Raw genomic sequence first — 22,675 nt, forward strand, 5'->3', positions numbered from 1 at the left:
ATAGCTGAAAAAGGGACTCAAATTTTCCTGATGACAACATACCGCTAAGCACTGTTTCTCTCTGTCCCTGAGACTGCCAGAATTAATCTCCAGGTCAATAACATGCCCCAGGCAGTGCTGAGCTCTGGCAGTGTTGTAGGAAAATCAGGGGCAACTACAGGCCTCTTCTCAACCCGCGTTGTTATGCACAGAGTTAATTTATTATGTTGCAGCACTTAGGACTGCACAGGTCCATTTTACAGCCATACAAATAGCTGTGTATAAATCCAACTGGACAAATACCAGGTTTTAAATTAAAGAATCATTGTATTCTTGAGAAATGTTAACCTATAAAGTTACCCAAGCAAATGCTAAAGATTTCTATTTTCTTTCAAAACCTTGAGACATCTGAAACATATAAAACAACATCAATAAAATAATTCTGAGGGAAAAATACTTGTCTTTGGGAAAGAATTGATGGCTGTAAATGTTAATGTAGGTAAAATCACCACTTTCCCCTTTTAGGGGGAGAGGTGACTGGTGGTGATTTAACCTGAGGATCACCACACATCAGGCGAGGGCCAAAGTTGAGAAGGCAGTCCCTCAGCCGGTACAGGAATTGAACCCGTGTTGCTCTGCATCACAAACCAGCTGTCTAGCCAATGGAGCTAAACCAGCCTCCAAAATATTAATAGTGCAAAAACTAATGACATACCAAAAATAGTGATAGGCAATGCAGGAGTGCTCAAAGCAAATTTTCACTTTCACAAATTAAAAATAGTTTTCATGGATTGTCAATATCTGTACAATGAATAAAGACTCGAAACCATATTTGTGACACTTTTGACAATATCCCGTTTCAAACACACAGGAATATCTACACGTAAGAATTTCACTTTGTTGGAGTTGGTGCCTTGCTCTTAATTTCAGATTAGCAAAATGTTGATTTTATTCTTAGATGATAAGAAAATGATTGAATTCTACTATAACAAATGTAACAAATTATTGCCCAATCATTATACAATTATAATAGCAAGAATTCAAATATTATTGATAAATGCCTCCTTACGACTGCTCAAAGCTCCCAATTGCTTTGTATTGAGGTTTACATTATGGAGTTGATTAATGACAGAACTATGGAGTGAATGTGACATCTAGCACATAATAAAATTGTTAATTTATTATTTGCGGCTTATTAAACAAGTATGAAAAATTGTCTGACAAACATGCTTTAATGTTATGCACGGCAATGCTTCAGAGGATCAACCCCATCTACAGATTGTAGTATAACCACAAACAAACCATATTCCACAGATGTTAAGAATGTGCTTGGAACAAGAATCCCAACCGTCACTAATAACATTTTCTGCTTAATCACTATTACCAATAATAAACAATGCACATACGCCTCAGTATTGTTGAAAAAAAGGCACAGCTTACATGTACTTCAAAAGTAAACAACATTCTAACTATAGATGTAAAGAAAATATTACAAAGTCTGCTTATCTTATTTCTTCAGAACAATATTGGGGCATATTTGTAGTGTCTACTTTTTTCTACCGTAACTTTGTACAAATGAACTAATTAGAGCCCATTTCAATCAATGAAGTATTTGATTTTCAATGCCATGCTGAATACTAGAATGGGATAACATGCTTTGCTATTTTTCTCCATTTCATACAACGTTCTATATAGTGTTTTGCAATTATTACACAATAATCAATGAGAATCAATTGTTCAGAAGCATGCATCCCTTGATGTCAGGAGCTTACCATCTGAAAGGGCTGGAGCCTTTGTACCAGCTGCAATCTCGAAGCTGGAGGTGTGGACTGATGTTGCCCGAGTCTATGCTCCCTGAACTGCAAAAACTTGACTCGCTCTCACAATGTTTCATGTGGATCTGGCAAGATGCCATTTGCTAACAGAATTGCACATGGCCATATGAGACATATATCTCAAAGGGAAAGACCCTGGATTTGTTTTATTTAAAGGTTGTTTCATTATGTTTTGGTGAATCCAACAAGCTAATTACTTTTAAGAATATCTGATTGACAATTCATATGACTGCAGCAGCTGCATAGGCAAAGGCAAAACATTTCAAAAGTTATGTTATCAGTTTTTTCCAAGATAATTTTGGAATTACGATTATTCTTTTCACTCTCTATTGTGCTCGTTAAATGTGTATAAAGGTTGAATAACACTGCTACTGCACTAGACCTTCAAACAAAAACTAGTCCCACAATAATGTTAGATCACTATTGTTACTGCAATACAAGCCACATTCCCAAGTAGTTTTGCAAAGGCGATTCCAAAATTAATAAAGGTGCAAAACTATTCATTGGTGTCTATTTTTGAAGGAATACAATATTGGATCCTATTAGGTTTAACAGTTTGTTCATGTTTCTGAGCCTATAATGTAACAGTGACCTCTAGAGGAGTTAGTCTATAGATTTAAAATAAACTGTGGTAGTCAGAGATTTTTCAGAGATGGACCTCCGCATCAAGCCGGATCGCTTGCAGCTGCATCCTCAAGCAGACAATGCAAAAAAGACTTTGAATATTGGCGAGCCTGTTTTGAAGCTTACATCGAGTCTGCGCCAGACCCAATCCCAGAAACACAGAAGCTCCAGATTCTGTACAAGCTGCTGAGCTCCAATGTATTCCCCCTCGTCCAGGACGCGCCGACGTACGCAGAAGCCATGGCGCTACTGAAGGAGAATTATGCTCAGTGGACCAACAAAATCTACGCCAGGCATCTCCTATCCACGCGGCACCAACTTCCCGGTGAGTCTGGAAGATTTCTGGCGTACCCTGCTCGCCCTAGTGAAAGACTGTGACTGCCAGGCCGTTTCGGCCACTGAACATTCGAACCTGCTGATGAGAGACGCGTTCGTTACAGGCATAGGGTCTGATTACATTCGCCAACGCCTCTTAGAAGGGGCCACGCTTGACCTCGCGGCGATCAAAAAACTAGCGCTCTCACTTAGTCGCCTCACATAACGTACAGGCCTATGCTCTCAACAGTGCGGCCCACCCACCCTGTGGACCCCGCCGACGGCCACCCCATCATTGACCCCATCAGCGCCCACCCCCAGCCAACCCCACGCCTGTGCCACGCGGCAGCCAACCAACCCCGTGGGACCCAAATGCTACTTCTGCGGACAGTCAAAACACCCCCAGCAGCACTGCCCGGCGCAGAGCATGCTCTGCAAGGCCTGTGGCAAAAATGGACATTTCGCTGCAGTGTGCCAAGCCCGCTCAATCACCGCTATTGTCCCGGCACCACCCACGTGCGGCCAATGGCGCGACCATCTGCCCCTCCTCGGACCACGTGCGGTCCGTTGGCTCTGCCATCTTGCTCTACTCACAACACGTGCGGCCCATGGGCGCCGCCACCTTGCCTGCCTCAGAACCAATGGGCGCCGCCATCTATCCTGCCCCAGGACACGTGCGGCCCGTGGGCGCCGCCATCTTACCCGCCTCAGGACCCCTGCCCGTCGGGCACCTCATCAGGTCGTTCATCGCCTGCAACTGCCGACGACCAGCCGCGTCGCGTCTCGGTCATGATTGACCAGTCTCGACCCCACAACCTCGCGATCGCTTCGACAAAGGTGAAGGGTCGACAGGCACGAGATCTCCTGCGCTCTGGACTCCGGGAGCACCGAGAGCTTCATCCACCCCGATACGGTAAGGCGCTGCTCCCTCGCGCTACGCCCCGCTAACCAGCGAATCTCCCTGGCCTCCGGATCCCACTCCATGGCGATCCGGGGGTACTGCATCGCCACCCTCACCATCCAGAGCGTCGAGTTCAGCGGCTTCCGCCTCTACGCCCACCCCAACCCCTGCGCTGCCTTGCTACTTGGCCTGGACTTCTAGTGCTACCTCCAGAGCTGAACCCTGAAATTTGGCGGGCCCTTACCACCCCTTACTGTTTGCGGCCTCGCGACCCTTGAGGTCGACCCGCCTTCCCTTTTTGCAAACCTAACCCCGGATTGCAAATCCGTCGCCACCAGGAGCAGACGGTACAGCGCCCAGGACAGGACCTTCATCAGGTCTAAGGTCCAGTGACTGCTGCGGGAAGGTATCATCGACGCCAGCAACAGCCCCTGGAGAGCCCAAGTGGTAGTGGTGAAAACCGTGGAGAAAAACAGGATGGTCGTTGACTACAGTCAGACCATCAACCGGTACACGCAACTTGACGCGTACCCCCTCCCACGCATATCTGATACGGTCAATCAGATTGCACAATACCGGGTCTTCTCGACAGTGGACCTGAAATTTGCCTACCTCCAGCTCCCCATCTATAAGGCGGACTGCCCATACACTGCGTTCGAAGCAGACAGCCGCCTTTACCATTTCCTTAGGGTTCCCTTTGGCATCACCAACGGGGTCTCGGTCTTCCAACGGGAGATGAACCGAATGGTTAACCGGTACAGACTGCGGGTCACTTTCCCGTACCTGGACAACGTCAACATTTGCGGCCATGACCAGCAGGACCACAACGCTAACCTTTCCAAATTTCTCCACACTGCCACTCTCCTCAACCTCACTTACGACAAGGAGAACTGTGTGCTCAGCACAAACCGATTAGCCATCCTCGGCTATGTGGTTCAGAACGGAGTTCTAGGGCCTGACCCTGATCGCATGAGTGCCTGATGGAACTCCCACTGCCCCAAGGCCCTCAAACGATGCCTGGGGTCTTTTCGTATTATGCCCAAACTATGTGGACAAGGCCTGCCCACTCATTCAATCCACCGTTTTCCCACTGACGGCCGAGGCTCATTAGGCTTTCAACCGTATCAAGGCCTACATCGCCAAGGCCGCGATGCATGCGGTCGACGAGACGCTCCCCTTCCAAGTCGAGAGCGATGCATCAGCCGTCGCTCTGGCCGCCACCCTCAACCAGGTAGGCAGGCCCGTGCATTATTTTCCCGCACCCTCCATGCCTCCAAAATTCGGCACTCCTCCGTCGAAAAGGAGGCCCAAGCCATCGTTGAAGCTGTGCGACATTGGAGGCATTACCTGGCCGGCAGGAGATTCACTCTCCTCACTGACCAACAGTTTGTAGTCTTTATGTTTAACAACACACAACGGGGCAAGATCAAGAACGATAAAATCTTGAGGTGGAGGATCGAGCTCTCCACCTACAATTACGAGATTTTTGTATCGCCCCGGTAAGCTCAACGAGCGTTCAACGAGCCCCCGGATGCCCTATCCCGAGGTACACGTGCCAGCGCACAAGTGGACCGACTCTGGACCCTGCACGACAATCTCTTGTCACCCAGGAGTCACCCGTTTTTACCACTTCTTTAAGGCCCGCAATCTGCCCTACTCCATCGAGGAAGTCCGGGCTATCACCAGAGACTGCCAGGTCTGTGCGGAGTGTAAACCGCACTTCTACCGGCCAGACCGTGCGCGCCTGGTGAAGGCCTCCCGCCACTTTGAACGCCTCAGTGTGGACTTCAAAGGGCCCCTCCCCTCCACCAACCGAAACACGTACTTCCTAAGTGTGGTCGACGAATATTCCCGATTCCCCTTTGCCGTCCCATGCCCTGATATTCATAGAATAGAATTTACAATGCAGAAGGAGGCCATTTGGCTCATCGAGTCTGCACCGGCTCTTGGAAAGAACACCTTACCCAAGGTCAACACCTCCACCCTATCCCCATAACCCCACCCAACACTAAGGGCAATTTATCATGGCCAATCCACCTAACCTGCACATCTTTGGACTGTGGGAGGAAACCAGAGCACCCGGAGGAAACCCACGCACACACGGGGAGGATGTGCAGACTCCGCACAGACAGTGACCCAAGCCGGAATCGAACCTGGAACCCTGGAGCTGTGAAGCAATTGTGCTATCCACAATGCTACTGTGCTGCCCCTAAGACGTCTGCCACCGTCATCAAAGCCCTCAACACCATCTTCGCTCTGTTCAGTTTCCCGCTTACGTCCACAGCGATCGGGGATCCTCATTTATGAGCGATGAGCTGCGCCAGTTCCTGCTCAACAAGGGCATTGCCTCGAGCAGGACGACCAGCTACAAACCCAGGGGCAATGGGCAGGTGGAGAGGGAGAACGGGACAGTCTGAAGGGCCGTCCAGCTGGCACTACGGTCCAGAAATCTCCCGGCCTCCCGCTGGCAGGAGGTCCTCCCCGACGCACTTCACTCCACTCGGTCGCTCCTGTGCAGCGTGACTAACGAAACCCCCCATGAACGTCTCTTTGCCTTCTCCAGGAAGTCCACCTCCAGGGTTTCGCTCCAAACATGGCTGGCAGCTCCAGGACCCATTCTCCTCCGTAGACACGTGTGACTCCACAAGGCGGACCCGTTGGTTGAGAGGTTACAGCTACTCCACGCCAATCCGCAGTACGCTTATGTAGCGTACGCTGACGGCCGCCAAGACACAGTCTCCCTCAGGGACCTGACACCAGCTGGTTCCCCACACACGCCCCCCTCTGCCCCGGCGCCACCCTCCCTTCACCCGGTGCACCCCACCGCAGCTCCTGCTCCAGGACAATCCGTACTCCCCTTGCTCCCACCTGGGGATGAAGAGGATTTCGACACGCTCCCGGAGTCATTGAAGACCAAGCCGACGCTGGAGTCGCCACCAGCACTGCGGCGCTCTCGACGACAGATCAAGGCACCGGACCGCCTAAATTAGTAATATTCTCTGTGATTTTTAAAAGCAACTTGTCCGTATATAATTCTCCACCACCCCTGCTGGGCTCATTTTTAACAGGGGGTGAATGTGGTAGTCACCACTGATGTATTATACTGTATATATATATATGAGTTTTACGATAAGGTCCCTGTACTACAGGTACGGGGGTAGACCCCTGCCTGCTGGCTCCACCCAGTAGGCGGAGTATAAATATGTGTGCTCTCCATACAGCAGCCATTTCGTCAGCTGCCGTAGGAGGCCACACATCTCTGTGTAATAAAGCCTCGATTACATTCTACTCTTGTCGTAATTTATAGTGCATCAAAAAGGTTGTTAAAATACAGCGTTAACTCATTAACAGGCTAAATTTGTTCAGTCCTAAAAAAACATTGCGGGGATCTTGATGTGCAGTTTACCCATATTCAGTGATTCCAACAGCAGCAAGCTAACTTTATGCCACCTGTTCACTTCAATGCTTTTAGTACTGCCATGCTGTTGATTGTTTGGATGAATCAGTACAGGGCCAATAGCAAAAGTAGCTGATGTCAAAGTATTTTCTTATTATAATTCATCTTGTTGGGTGACAAGGTGCTGCAGTGGTTAACACTGCTGCCTCACGACTTCCGGTGGCAGTTATGCAGCAATAAGCCACACATGTGGGAGCTCCCGTTTTAAAGAGATTTTTCGGCTCTTTTGAGAGCCCAAAACGGAAATTTTTCGACGTCTCCCGGTGGGGGAAGGTGTGCTGAACGACTTTCCCTGCAGTCCATGCCTCGAACTCGGAGTGGAAAGGTGGAAAAAACAGCAGCAGCTCCTCAGAAAAAACGGGGGAAGGGATCCAAGATGGCCACCGACAGAGCTCCAGAGGAATGGAGACTCTGGGCCCAGGAACAACAAACTGATCTCCTGCGCTGCTTTAAAGAATTCAAGGATGAAGTACTGAGCTCTCTGCAGGAAACAAACAGAAGGCTGTCAGAGATTCAGTCCACCCAGGGTGCTGCCATCAAGAAGTTGCAGACGCAGGCCATTGAACGAGAGGAGGAGGCCGTGGTTCTCGTGAGTAAGGTGGAGGGGCACGAGGCACTCCACAAGAAGTGGCAGGAACGCTTCGAGGAGCTGGATCACCGCATGAGGCGGAAAAACCTGCGGATCTTGGGCCTTGCGGAGGGGCTGGAGGGATCGGACCTGACAGCCTATGTGGCTGTAATGCTGGGTTCGCTAGTGGGGGCCGGGTCTCTCCATCTGCCCCTGGAGCTGGAGGGAGCACACAGAGTACTGGCCAGGAGGCCTAAGGAGAATGAACCCCCGCGTGCGGTGCTGGTGAGGTTCCACCGGTTCAGTGATCGGGACTGCGTGCTGCGCTGGGCCAAGAAGGTGAAGAGCAGCAATTGGGAGAATGGGGTAGTGCGGATCTACCAGGACTGGAGTGCGGAGGTGGCTAAGCGGCGGTCCGGATTTAATCGGACGAAAGAGGTGCTTTATAGAAAAAAGATAAAGTTCGGAATGTTGCCGCCCGCGCGCCTGTGGGTAACTTATTCGGACCGGGACTATTATTTCGATTCCCCGGAGGAGGCGTGGGCCTTCGTGCGGACGGAGAAACTGGACTTGAACTAGGGGTTGGGGGTTGCGAGGTCGGCTGTAAGATATTAGTGCTGGATTCGGCTGTTGCTGTGTTCTCTTTTTCTTCTGTTTTTTTCTTCTTGTTTTAGTACTTTTGCAATTTTGATATGGTTATTTACGGGGGGGGTTGTTCTGCTATGTTTTTGTTTTTGTGCTTGGGGCATTGTTTGGGCTGTGTATCTTGCGGGGAGAGTCGGGGGGGTATGTTGTATTCTATGTCGGCGTGGGGGTATGGAGGGGGCTAATATTTGGGAGCTGCGTCAGAAGGGTGTGGTGGGGCAGGGCGAAAGCGCGGGCTTTCCTCTGGTTTCCCGCGCTGCGGGGCTGGGGGGGCGGAGATGGTGACGGGGGAGGTGGGGCCTTAACTGGTTCTTCCCCGCGCTGGAGCGGTGCCAGGAGGAGGGATAGATTGGGGGATGATCCCACTTCGGGAGGGGTCGGGCTATTGGCGGGAGTTTCCGGGGTCAGCAGAAGTTAGCTGACCCACGGAAGTACAATGGAGGACGGTTCGCGGCTGGGAGGGTTCCTAGCCTGGGGGGGAAGGGAGGGGGGGAAAGGGGAATACTGGGTTGCTGCTGGTAGGGTCAAGAAGGAGCTGTTGGGGGCTGGGGGGACAGAGGTGAGGGGTTGTCGCTATGGGGACGGGGTCAAGCAGGGGACGCTGGCCTGGGGCGGGCAGTCGACGGGCTATGGCTAGCCGACGGGGGAGGGGGGCGGGACGCCCTCTGATCCGGTTGGTCACCTGGAATGTGAGAGGGTTGAATGGGCCGGTGAAGCGGACAAGGGTACTGGCTCACCTGAAGGGGCTAAAGGCGGATGTGGCAATGCTTCAGGAGACCCACCTGAGGGTGGCGGACCAGGTCCACCTGAGGAAGGGATGGGTGGGGCAGGTTTTCCACTCGTGTTGGATGTGAGGAACCGGGGAGTGGCGATTCTGGTGGGGAAAAATGTGTTGTTTGAGGCATCGGAGGTGGTGGCGGATAAGGGGGGTAGGTATGTGATGGTTAGGGGCAGGCTACAAGGAGAGAAGGTGGTACTGGCTAGTGTGTATGCCCCAAATTGGGACGATGCGGTCTTTATGAGGCGTATGTTGGGACGGATCCCGGATCTGGAGGCGGGAGGCCTGATCATAGGGGGGGACTTTAATACGGTGTTGGATCCTTCACTGGATCGGTCCAGCTCTAGGACGGGTAGGAGGCCGGCGGCGGCCAAGGTACTGAGAGGGTTTATGGATCAGATGGGTGGAGTGGATCCATGGAGGTTTGTGAGGCCGAGGGCACGTGAGTACTCTTTCTTCTCCCACGTACATAGGGTCTACTCTCGGATAGATTTCTTCGTGGTGAGTAGGGGACTGATTCCGAGAGTGGAGGAGGCCGAGTATTCGGCCATTGCAATCTCTGACCACGCTCCGCATTGGATAGAGTTGGAAATGGGGGAGGTGCGAGACCAACGTCCGTTGTGGCGGTTGGATGTGGGGTTGTTGGCGGAGGAGGAGGTGTGTAGGAGGGTCCAGGCAAGTATTGAGGGGTACCTTGAGGTGAATGATACGGGGGAGGTTCAGGTGGGGATGGTCTGGGAAGCCCTGAAGGCAGTAATTCGTGGGGAGCTGATATCCATCCGGGCACACAGGGAGAGGAGCGAGAGGAGTGAGAGGGATAGACTGGTGGGAAAGATGCTGGAGGTGGACAGGAGGTATGCAGAGGCACCAGAGGAGGGACTGTTGGGGGAGAGGCGCAGCCTGCAGGCTAAATTTGATTTGCTGACCACTAGAAAGGCTGAGGCACAGTGGAGGAAGGCACAAGGGGCAGTGTACGAACATGGTGAAAAGGCGAGTAGGATGCTGGCTCATCAGCTGCGTAAGCGGGATGCGGCTAAGGAGATTGCTGGAGTGAGAGACAAGAGTGGGAATGTGGTGCGGAAGGGGGTAGAGGTGAATGAGGTCTTCAAGGACTTTTACGGGGAACTGTACCAGTCGGAGCCAACGGGGGAGAGGAGGGGAATGGAGAGGTTCCTTGACAGGCTTTCTTTCCCGAAGGTGCAGGAGGAGAAGGTGGAGGGGCTGGGTGCGCCGATTGAGCTGGAGGAGCTAGTTAAGGGGATCGGGCAGATGCAGTCAGGGAAGGCACCGGGGCCGGATGGGTTCCCGGTGGAATTTTATAAAAAGTTCGTGGACCTAGTGGGCCCCTTGTTGGTGCGGACACTCAACGAAGCGTGGGAAGGGGGGACTTTGCCCCCGACGATGTCACGGGCGCTGATCTCGTTAATTTTAAAGAAGGACAAGGACCCCCAGCAGTGTGGGTCATACAGGCCCATATCTCTCCTCAACGTGGATGCTAAGGTGCTGGCAAAAATCCTGGCCACCAGGATAGAGGACTGTGTGCCAGGGGTTGTGCATGTGGACCAGACAGGTTTTGTGAAGGGAAGGCAGCTGAACACGAATGTGCGGAGATTGCTGAATGTCATTATGATGCCGGCGATTGAGGGGGAGGCAGAGATAGTGGTGGCGCTGGATGCGGAGAAGGCCTTCGATAGAGTGGAGTGGGGGTACCTATGGGAGGTGTTGGGGAGGTTTGGATTTGGTGAAGGGTTCATTAGATGGGTAAGGCTGTTATATGAGGCCCCGATGGCGTGCGTGGCTACGAATAGGAGGAGGTCGGAGTACTTCCGGCTTTACCGAGGGACCAGGCAGGGTTGCCCCTTGTCCCCCTTGTTGTTTGCACTGGCAATCGAGCCGCTGGCGATGGCATTGAGAGATTCAGAGAGGTGGAGAGGCTTGGTGCGAGGTGGAGAGGAACATAGGGTGTCGTTGTATGCCGACGACCTGTTACTGTATGTGGCGGACCCGGTGGGAGGGATGCCGGGAGTGATGGAGTTACTAGCCGAGTTTGGGACCTTCTCAGGTTATAAATTAAACTTAGGCAAGAGCGAGGTGTTTGTGGTGCACCCTGGAGACCAGGAGGAAGGAATTGGTAGGCTCCCGCTTAGGCGGGCAGGGGAGAGCTTTAGGTACCTGGGGTGCAAGTGGCCAGGGACTGGGGGACTCTCCACAAGCATAACTTTACCAGACTGGTAGATCAGATGGAGGAGGAGTTCAGGAGGTGGGACATGCTGCCATTGTCGTTGGCGGGGAGGGTGCAGTCCGTCAAAATGACAGTGCTTCCGAGGTTCTTGTTCCTTTTCAGTGCCTGCCCATATTTATCCCCAGGGCCTTCTTTAGGAGAGTGACCGGCAGTATTCTGAGTTTTGTGTGGGCACATGGGACTCCGAGAGTGAGGAGGGTATTCCTGGAGCGAGGAAGGGATAGAGGCGGGCTGGCGCTGCCCAACCTTCTGGGGTACTATTGGGCAGCCAATGTGTCAATGGTGCGTAAATGGGTGATGGAGGGGGGAGGGGCGGCGTGGAAAAGAATGGAGATGGCGTCATGTAGAGGTACAAGCCTGGGTGCCATGGTAACGGCACCGTTGCCGCTCTCCCCCAAGAGGGTTACCACGAGCCCGGTGGTGGCGGCGACCCTAAGAATCTGGGGACAGTGGAGACGGCATCGGGGGGAAACAGGGGGCTCGATGGAGGCTCCACTGGGTGGCAACCATCGGTTCATCCCGGGGAACACGGATGGGGGATTCAGGGGATGGCAAAGGGCGGGCATCAGCAAATTGAGGGACCTGTTTATTGGCGGGAGGTTTGCGGGCCTGGGAGAACTGAAAGATAAATTTGGCCTTCTCCAGGGGAACATGTTCAGATACCTGCAGGTAAAGGCGTTTGCTAGGCGGCAGGTAGAGGGATTCCCTTTGCTGCCCTCGCAGGGGACGATGGACAGAGTGCTTTCGGGGGTGTGGGTAGGAGAGGGGAAGGTGTCTGACATCTATAAGGTAATGCAGGAGGTGGAGGAGTCGTCAGTGGAGGAGCTGAAGGCTAAATGGGAGGAGGAACTCGGGGAGCAGATAGAGGATGGGACTTGGGCGGAGGCCTTGGAGAGAGTCAACTCCTCCTCCTCATGTGCGAGGCTTAGTCTCATCCAATTTAAGGTGCTGCACCGGGCCCATATGTCCGGGACTAGGATGAGTAGATTCTTCGGGGGTGAGGACAGGTGCACCAGATGTTCGGGGAGTCCTGCGAACCACGCCCATATGTTCTGGGCATGCCCAGCACTGGAAGAATTCTGGAAGGGGGTGGCGGGGACGGTGTCGAGGGTGGTTGGATCCAGGGTCAAACCAGGGTGGGGACTCACGATTTTTGGGGTTGGGGTGGAGCCGGGAGTGCAGGAGGCGAAAGAGGCCGGTGTCCTGGCCTTTGCGTCCCTAGTAGCCCGTCGAAGGATTCTGTTACAATGGAAGGATGCAAGGCCCCCAAGCGTGGAGACCTGGATCAGTGACATGGCGGGATTTATAAAATTGGAAAAGGTCAAATTTGCCCTGAGAGGATCAATACAAGGGTTCTATAAACGATGGCAGCCTTTTCTGGACTTCCTGGCTCAGAGATAGGTAACTGGGTCAATAGCAGCAGCAACCCGGGGGGGGGGGGGGGGGGGGGGGGGGTGCATTATTGTAGTGTTTATTCTGTAACTTTATAGTGTGTTAATTTGCGTTGTTAAAATGCTGGGTTGTTCATGGGGATGGGGCGAATGTATATGATTGTTAATATTATTGTTATTTTCGGTATTTTACTAAGGTGCGTTATTGTTGTATAAAATCAAAATTTCTCAATAAAAATTATTTAAAAAAAAAAACACTGCTGCCTCACGGTGCCGAGGACTCACGTTCGATCCCGGCATCGGGTTACTTTCTGTGTGAAGTTTGCACATTTTCCTCGTGTCTGCGTGGGTCTCACCCCCACAACCCAAAGATGCACAGGGTAGGTGAATTGGCCACACTAAATTGCTCCTTAATTGAAAAAAATTTAAAAATAAATAAATAATCTCTTTAAAACCAAGAGTAAGAACATAAGAATTAGAAGTATGCCATTTTGCCTCTCGAACCTGCTCCACCATTTAATAAGACCATGGCTAATCAGATTGTGGCCCCAACTCCAACAGAGACAAAATTGGAAGACCCAATTAGAATGAGGAGGGCACTCAGGAAGCCAACATAAAAGACCATTTGGAGGAGGGTGCCTATCTTCCCATCTAGCCTATTCCCAAACAGAAGGGCTCCAACAACACAGATCCACAGCATACAGACTCGCACTTCAACGAATCAAGCACGGATTAACCACCACCACACATTCCCCCCCCGTGCAACAATTCCAGAGACGTCAGCCACAAAGAAGAATCACAAGGAACCTCGATCTTTTCCAGGATATATGATCTGTCCGGACTTTCGTAGGAGATAAGAATGAGAATGAGAGGCAGCCTTATTGAGACATGTAGAATTCTCAGGGGGCTGAATATGGTAGATGGTGAGAGGATGTTTCCTCTTGTGGGAGGGTCTAGGACAAGAGGGTATAATGTAAAAGTAAGGGGTCACCCATTTAAGACATAGAGGAGGAGGAATTTCTTCTCTTAGAGGGTAGTGAATCTGTAGAATTCTTTCCCCCAGAGAGCTGCAGAGGCAGGGTCATTAAGTATTTTCAAGGCTGAGATAGACAGATTTTTAACCAGGGTTATGGGGATAAGGCGGGGGAGTGGAGTTGAGGATTATATCAGATCAGCCATGATCTCATTGAATAGCAGGCTCAATGGGCCGAATGGCCAACCTCTGCTCCTATGTCTTCTGGTCTTATTCGCAATGGCAGCCATTATCATGATGCCAACGGCACGACCAAAGCGTAGGCCCGCTCACCAGCAGACCTGCCAACTGCAAGCTGGGTCCCACCCCAGACACCTCTGATCACAATGATATTTTGATTCAACTTGGTTCATCACTGAAATCAAGCCAGGATCTTCCAGGGACATGTGCACAGCATATATCCCAAAAATAAGTAATTATGTAATTATGTGAACCGGAAAAGGATAAAATAAAGGATCAAGAGAAAAGTAGAGCCAGAGCTTGCAAAAATGCAGCCGCTCCCGTGCTCACACCACGTGACCCCCCCAACTGCTGTTATTTAAGGAACCCTGGACAAGAGCAATTATAAGTTCATAAGAAGGAGGAGCAGAATTAGGCAATTTGGCACACTGAATGGTGGAGCAGACTCAATCATGGCTGATCCCATCCTGGCCTTAACTCCACCAGCCTGCCCATTCTCCATAACCCTTCAACCCATTACCAATTAAAAATCTAACTCCTCCTCAAATTTACTCACTGTCCTAGCAATCACTGCACTCTGGGGTACCGAATTCCCCAGATTCACAACCCTTTGGGAGAAATAGTTTATCCTGAACTCTGTTATAAATTTGAATACCTCTTATCCTAAGACTATGACCTCTCATTCTAGAATGCCCTATAAGAGAAAACATCAGCTCCGTGTCTACTTTATCTATACCTTTTATCTTCTTGCACCCCTCAATTTGATCTCTCCTCATTCCATTCACTTTCTTTATTATCTGCTGCAACTGCATGCTAGTTTTTTGTGACTCATGAACGACGACCCCCCGATCCCTCTACAACGCATCACCCCAAGTAGCTCCCCATTTAAATAGTAAGTTGCCTCCCATTTTCCCAACCAAAATGCATGACCTCACGCTTATTCACGTTAAACTCCATCTGCCACATTTTGGCCCACTCTCCTAACCTATCTATATCCACTTGTAAGTGTCTTATTTCCTCATTGCAACTTACTGTGGTCTGCAAATTTGTTTTTTTTTTTTAAATGTATTTTATTCCAAACATATTCAAAAATATAAACACATAAATATCTGTGGTACATGCTCCCCAACTCACAATTTTACAGTCTGACCAGCTTTTTTCCCCTCCTCTCCACAACGAACAATTGCTTGAACATGGTCATGAACAGTCTCCACTTTGCCTCGAATCGCTCCGCTGAGCCTCTTAATTCAAACTTAATATTCTACAACCGCAGGCAGTCGTACAGGTCCCCCAGGGCCGCCACTCCCGACAGCGTTGCCGACCGCCATTCCAGCAAAATTCTTTGCCGGCAATCAGAGAGGTGAAGGCCACAATGTCGACTTCCTCATCTCCAGCATTTCTGATGTCCCAAAAATTGCCACCATAGGATCCGGCCTGACCTCTACCACCACAACCTTTGCTAGCGTCCCGAACACCTCCTCCTAGTATTTCTCCAACTTCTCACAGCCCCAGAACATATAGGTGTGGTTTGCTGGTCCTCACCCACACTCCTCACACTCATCTGCCACCCCCTGGAAGAACCCACTATCCTCGCCCAAGCCATGTGTATGTTGTGTACCACCTTAAACTGTATCAAACTCAATTCACCCTGCGCAGCGCCTCACTCAACACTCCCCATCTTATCTCTCCCCACCCCCCCCCCCCCCCCCCCCCAACTCCTCCATTTCTCCTTAAGCCTCACCACTTGCGCTGGCCCCTGCTTCCTCAGCCCCCATATCTGTCCCCAATCTTACCCTCCCCTTCCACCTCTGGAAGCAGCAATTGTTGCATTGAGCATACTTCGGCAGCCTGGGGAACCCTTTCCACATCTTCCGTGCGAAGTCCCTCACATGTAAATACCTAAATTCAGGTATTGGGAGCTCTACCCTTTTCTGCAGCTCTTCCAGACTTGTAAACCTCTCCTCCACAATCGCCTCACTTTCTTCACATTGGCCACCCAATAGCAGTGCAGCAGGTTCAGTAACGCCAACCCCCCTTCTGCCTCTGTGGCAGGGTCCTCGTCACCCTTGGCATCTGCCCCGCCGATATGAACTCTGAAATAATTGCGTTCAGCTTCTGGAAAAAGACTTTTGGAATAAAAATCGGGAGCATCTGGAATACAGATAGGAACCTTGGCAGGACATTCATTTTCACCACTTGAACTCCGGGTGTTCGTTGTCTGTGTCATTGTCTCCAGCAGCTCACCCTTCTCCATCGCCTCGCTAAACTAGCCCAGTAGGTGTGGTGCCAGCTCCACTGCAAATTCCTTGTAAAATTCTGCCAGCAACTGGGCCCCGGGGCCTTCCTCGACTTCATCTATCTTATGCTTTCCATTACCTCTCTCGGCCTTAGAGGCTCCTCTAGCTCCTGCCTCCTGTCCACATCCAACCGTGGGAATTCCAGCCCATCCAAAAAGCTCCCCATATCCCCTTCCTCACCCTCTGGATTGGACCTGTACAATTCCTCCATAGTATTCCCTGAATGCCTCATTTATCCTCCCGGTTCCAACACTACCTCCCCCTTCCTTGTCCGTACCCTCAAGATTTCTCTGGGCGCTGCCTACCTCCGTAGCTGGTGGGCTAGCATGCAGCATGCCTTCTCTCCATATTCATACTGCGGCCCCCCTCACCATCCGTAAGTGCCCCAAAGTCCTTCCTGTCGTCCGCCTCTTGTACTGCCCTGTAACTTCTTTTTCTTCGCCTATCACTCCACAGTGGGGGCCCTGTCCACCTTGACTATCTCGCCCAATAATCGTTTGTACTTCTCTCTCCTTTTCATATCTCCATACGCCTTGAATGGGATAATCTCCCCCCAAACCAATGCCTTCCAGAATGTGGCCACCGATACCTCCCCATTTTTGTTCAACTACACGTACTGCTTAATCACCGAACCCCCTGTCCACTAACAGCTCCGAGTCTAGCCTCCGCCCCGGCCTGTCCACCCTCGGCTCCAGCACATAATTAAAGTCCCCTCCCATGATCAACTGGTGTGGCCAAGTCCAGAATCACTCCCAGCAATCTCCTCACAAACCAAACATCGTCCTAATTCAGTGCATATATGTTCACCAGCACCACTAGCATCCCCTCCAACACCCCAGTCAGCATCACATATCTCCCACCAGGGTCTCACACTTCCTTGGCACTTACAAACCTTGTCTTTTTGCTCAACAGAAAGGCAACAGCCGTGACTTCGAGTCTGACCCACCTATCCCTTTCTCAACCTAACCTGATCCCTCACCTGGAAGTGCGTCTCCTGTAGTTAAACCACCCCCCCCCGGCTTCAGACTTCTTAGGTGTGCAAAACCCCGAGATCTCTTCATCGGCCCATTCAGCCCCCGTACGTTCCATGTTATGAGCCTTACCGGACGCATGCGCTTCCATTCACCTCTAATGACCCCCATCCTCCTCTACCGATTCTATCCCTTTTAATTTCACTCTAAACTGGGCCTATCCAAGATGGTCCCCTTCTCTTCCCATGACCCTGCTTCTCCTCCAACACTGCTGCATCGCGTCCCCCCCTCCCCATCCTCCCCACCCCACCCCCAGGCAACCTTTGCGGCCATCTCCCTCACTTTACTTCTGTTCACGAGCATTACCAACATGCCCTAAGGCTTCTCCTATCTACTCTTCTACCTCTCACTGCACCCTTTCCTCCATGATCTGTGCAAGCGGCTCCCTGTGGACCTCCCCCTCTCCCACTCAAACAAAGACACATCTAAAACCACAGGATGGCAGGAGAAGGGGCACTTTACCCTTTTACAAACTTATTACCCCTTAACAAATAGTTATCACAATGAAATCCCCCACCCAAGAAGAAAGAAAAGCACCCCCACCCTTCAACCCCCACACTACCAGTGTCCTCCGAACTCCGCTGTGCCAGCTCCTCAGTCTCCCATCAAAGTTCAGTTCTCCCCCAGTTAATGCTCTTTAATAAAGTAATTGGCCTCCTCTGGGGTTTCTAAAGAGTACTCTTGGCCTTAATAAGTCACCCACAGTTTCACTGAGTACCCGAACCTGATCTGCCATCGATGGAGAACCGCCTTGACCCTGTTGAACCCAGCACGCCTTTTGGCCAGCTCCGCTCCAATGTCTTGGTATATTTGGACCTTGTTGCCCTCTCATTCACAGTTCCGTTTCTCCCTGGTCCACCGCAGGATTTTTCCTTCTCCACAAATTTGTGGAGCCTTATAATCACTACCCCGCGGCAGCTCCCCCGCTCTTGGCTTCTGTCTTAGAGACCTGTATGCTCTATCGACCTCTGGGGCCTTGTCCAGCACCTCCTCCACCACCAGCCCCGCCAACATCCTCGAGACGTATCTCATATCACTCGTGCCTTGGGCACCTCTTCAGGCAGGCCAGCGATATGCAGGTTCTGCCTTCTAGACCTGTTCTCCTGCTCCTCTACCTTTGCTCTTAAAGGCTAGCAAATGTCCCCAGGAGCCTCCCCCCCCCCTCCCCCCCACCCCACCTCCAGTGCCATCACCCAATCGCTGTTGTCCGATATCACCCTCTCCATCTCTTGGATCTGCGACCCTGTGCCTCCAAACAATTCTCAATTCTCTCCATCGAGCTTTTCAAGAACCACTCCTTTGAATGCCTTCGGTCGGTGTGGTAGTATGACTAGAGGTACTACGGTACCTGGGAGTGTGAGCTGCTATTGGTGGAGAAGGCTCACTGCCCATTGGCCCAAGTGTTGTCTTCCCATTGGTCGAGAGGAAGGTAGCTCCGCCTACAAGGCGGAGTATAAGAACCCGTGTTTCCCAGCAGCCATCGTTCTTTCTGTACTCAAGCTGCTGGGCACACTTCTTGTAGATTAAAGCCTTCAATTCGGACTACTCCTTCGTTTCTGTTCATTGATCGCGCATCAATCGGTCTTCCTGCATTTCTTCCTGAACTCCTCCTTGATAAACGCCATCAGCTGCTCCATCAGAGGGTTTCCAACCTGCAATGATCCTTCCCCCTCCGCCATCTTTCCAATTGCTGCTGCTCCACAGGTCTCTTCCAATTCCTTGGCCAGACCTTTAACCTTCTTTTGCCGGGTCTGATAACCAGAAAACATACCACTCCTGGGAGAACTTCTCCTCCACATCTTCAACTACGCTTTTCCATCAAAATTCTCCCATTTTCGGGTAAGAAGAGCGCAGATCCATCCCTTCGACCGGAGCAGCCCTTTGTGCAACCACTCAGTCCATGGCCGCCACCGGAAGTCACATCTGCAAATTTGGCTATAGAACCTCTATCCCTGTATCCAAGTCATTTATCTAGATTGTAAATAGCTGGAGCCCAAGGACCAAACCCTGTGGCACCCTACTAGCTACATCTTACCATTCAGAAAGAGACCCATTTATCCCAACTCTCTGTCTTCAGTCCGTCAGCCAGTCTTCTATCCAAATTAATAAGTTACCCCTAATTCCATGTGATCTAACCTTATGAATTAACCTTCTGTGCGACACCTTATCAAATGGCTTCCGGAAGTCCAGATATACATCTACAAGATCCCCATTAACCTCTTTGCTTGTTACATCTTCGAAGAACTCTAGCAAATTAGTCAGACATGATTTGCCCTTCATAAAACCATGCTGACTCTGAAAATGGATAGCATTTTGACTTTCCAAATGTCCGGATATTACTTCCTTGATAATTATTCTCACAATATCCCAACAACAGATATTGAACTAACTGGTCTTCAATTTCCCACATTCTGCTTCCCTCCCTTTTTGAATAAGGGCGTTATGTCAGCATTTTCCCAATCCACCGGAACCTTTCCCATGTCCAGGAAATTTTGGAATATTATAATCAATGGATCCACTATCTCCGCTGCCACTTCCTTTAGCACCCGAGGATGTAAGCCACCAAGCCCATGGGACTTGTCTGCCCTCAATCTCTAATAGTTTGTTGAATACCATTTCCTTATTGATGTTGATTGTTCTAAGGTCCTCCCTTTCTATTACCTCTGAATTGTTCTTTCCTATAGGAGTTATCCACTGTGTCGTCCACTATGAAAACTGAGGCAGAGCATTGGTTCAGCATCTTTGCCATTTGTGTTCCCCACTTTAACTCTCCGGTTTCATCTTTCACGGAACCAACATTCACCATAATGACTCTTCCTTTTTATGTACTTATGGAAGCTTTCGCTATCCCTTTCATATTTTGCACTAGTTTTCTTTTGTAATTTACTTTAGCTCTTTTTATTACTTTTTTATTATCTTTTTGTTTATGTTTGAAAGATTCCCAACCTTCCAGCCTGCTTCTGGCCTTTGCAATAAAATACACCTTAGTTTTTGTCTTTATATTGTCTTTGACCTTGTTTAGCCATGGATGTTTTTTACCCCTCTTATCATCTTTCTTACTCACTGGGGTATATTTTAGTTATGAGGAACAGAGTAGCTCCTTAAACAATTGCCACTGTTCATCAGCTGTCCTACCTTTTAGCCTTCCTGCCCACTCTACTCGGGCCAAATCGGTCCTCACACCTATGTAATTTCCTTTGTTCATTCCAGAAAGCAAAATGTGAGACTCCACTTTCTCTGCCCAAGCTGAATTTTGAATTCTACCATACTATGGTCACTACTCCCTAGAGGATCCTTAACCCAGCTGAGAGGCAACTTGGTGGGAGAATTTGGGTTTTGGCTTTCACTACAAAAAAACTTCAGCTGAAATTATGTAGAGTGTGAGAAACAATAGTGTGGGAACTAAAAGGATAAGAACCTCCCAGAAGCTGAGATGCAAGCCCGAGCATTCAAATAATTTCAGGCTGCTTAAAGAATGTATATCAAAGGAAATTATTGGGCAGAGAATTCTATGACCCTTCAAACAAACAAGGACTTAGTACACGTGAACATGTCATAACAATCAGGTTCCTTCCCAGAGTGTAATGGTAAAGCTGCTACACTTTAATATTCAGACATCCGCATGTGTCAAATTTTATTTGTACTGTATAACCATTTCCACCACAAATCATTGAATTTGGAAAAGGAAATAACGGGTTAATTGACTCCCTGAACCCCTTTTTTCTTACAGAGTGGCATGGAAATATACTTAAATATGCTGATCTGCATTTTATCCCAACATTCCCCATGTCTGCCTTTCCAAACCTTCTCCTACACCTCACTTCTCATGCCAATTTATCTTACAGATCTCTTTAGGTGGCACTCATTGCAATGCAACATCACACCTATTCCAAGGAAAAGATCATGGAGGGAAAAAAATCATAGAATCGCTAGAGTGCAGGAGGCCATTCAGCCCCTCATGTCTGCACCGACCCTCTCAAAGAACACCCTATACAGGCCCACTCCCCTGTGATATCCCCAAAACCCCACCTAACGTGTACATCCCTCTCACTAAGGGGCAATTTTATCATGGCTAATCCACCTAATATGCATATCTTTGGACTGTGGGAGGAAACCAAAGCACTCGGCGGAAACCCATGCAGACACAGGGAGAAAGTGCAAACTCCACACAGAGTTACCCAAGGTTGGAATTGAACCTGGGTCTCGGGCGCTGTGATGCAGCAGTGCTAACCACTGTGCCACCGTGCCTCTCCCGCTCAGGGATCTTCCAGAAATCATGCCCAACCAATTCTCACAACATATTCTATTTCTCAAAATCATAGACCGGGGATTCTCCGTCGGCTGACACCAGAATCGTGAAACACAATTGGGGGAAGAATCGGTTTTGACGCCAAAATCATGACAGGTGCTGGTTTCAAGCCAAATCGCAATTCTCTGGTGCCACGTGCAAGAAACCCCTTGGTATATCATTAGTGGGTCTGACCCGATATTCTCCAGGGCCTGCACGATTCTCCGCCTCCACCGGGAGGGAATTATCAATGGCAAGGTTCACTTGTGCTTTTAAAAATCATAAAACAAGGCCCATGGCTGCTGAGGGAGAGGGGATACGGAAAGTGTCCAATATCGCCATAGTTTTCTAACAGTTGTGCCGCTGTTCCGGGGGGAGGGAGGGGGGATTCTGCCGGAGCCAGGCGGAGCAGCGGGGAGTGGCCAGGAGATGGGCTGCGGGCGCGGGTTGGATGGCGTGGAGTATCGTTGCTGCAACCTGCAAGGCAGCTATGCAGCTGTGAACACCTCATGGATTCAGTGCACGACCCATGGGTTGTACACGTGACCCTCCATGGCACTCCCTAGGTGCCCTCTGACCCCAGCCAATCCATCAGCAGGATGGGTGCGCTCCAGCACAACCAGTGCGATCTTGTTGGCTGGGTGAGTATATGTGGGGAGTGTAGTGCTGATTTATGGTTGCAGCTTGTCAGCCTCCCGAGTGTCAATCACAGACCAAGCAAATTCCGCACCATTTTTCATTGGAATTGATTGTGTTGCACGTGGCGCCTGTGCTAGCCCCTCAACGCTTGCTGAATCGGTCCAGATACAGCAGCAGTTTTATTGTCGTGGAAGTCCACGAATTGTGCCCAGCGTCAAAACTTATTCTCAGGATGGTGGGAATGTTTGAGGACGCGATGGACAGGGGTGCCTTGCAGTACATGATGAGGAAGGCCGCCAGCTCATTGTTGCTTAAGAAGGATAAGAAATCCGGTCGAGTGTGGGTCATACAGGCACATATCTCTGATGAATGTAGACGACAGGATATTGGCAAAAGTGTTGGATTTAAGGTTGGATGGGTGCCTTCCGAAGGTGATTAGGGAGAACCAGACGGGGTTCGTAAAGGATTGACC

The 22,675-nt window shown here is 50.3% G+C and overlaps 1 protein-coding gene across 3 annotated transcripts in view; it reads right to left on the bottom strand.

Moving 5' to 3' along the window:
- col21a1 (collagen, type XXI, alpha 1) overlaps positions 1 to 22,675 on the bottom strand; it is a 363,276-nt gene that overhangs the window by 328,447 nt on the left and 12,154 nt on the right. Inside the window, exon 1 of one of the 3 annotated variants that reach the window (XM_038800645.1) lies at positions 1,752 to 2,016. The exons of 1 other annotated variant lie outside the window; for it this stretch is intronic. The gene's annotated coding sequence lies outside the window, so the exon portion shown is untranslated. Of the gene's footprint in view, positions 1 to 1,751; positions 2,017 to 22,675 lie in introns of those variants that run through there. One more of the 3 variants, XM_038800643.1, reaches the window with a different exon arrangement.

This window comes from Scyliorhinus canicula, chromosome 6, assembly GCF_902713615.1.
Source record: "Scyliorhinus canicula chromosome 6, sScyCan1.1, whole genome shotgun sequence".
NCBI classification, from domain to species: Eukaryota; Metazoa; Chordata; class Chondrichthyes; order Carcharhiniformes; family Scyliorhinidae; genus Scyliorhinus; species Scyliorhinus canicula.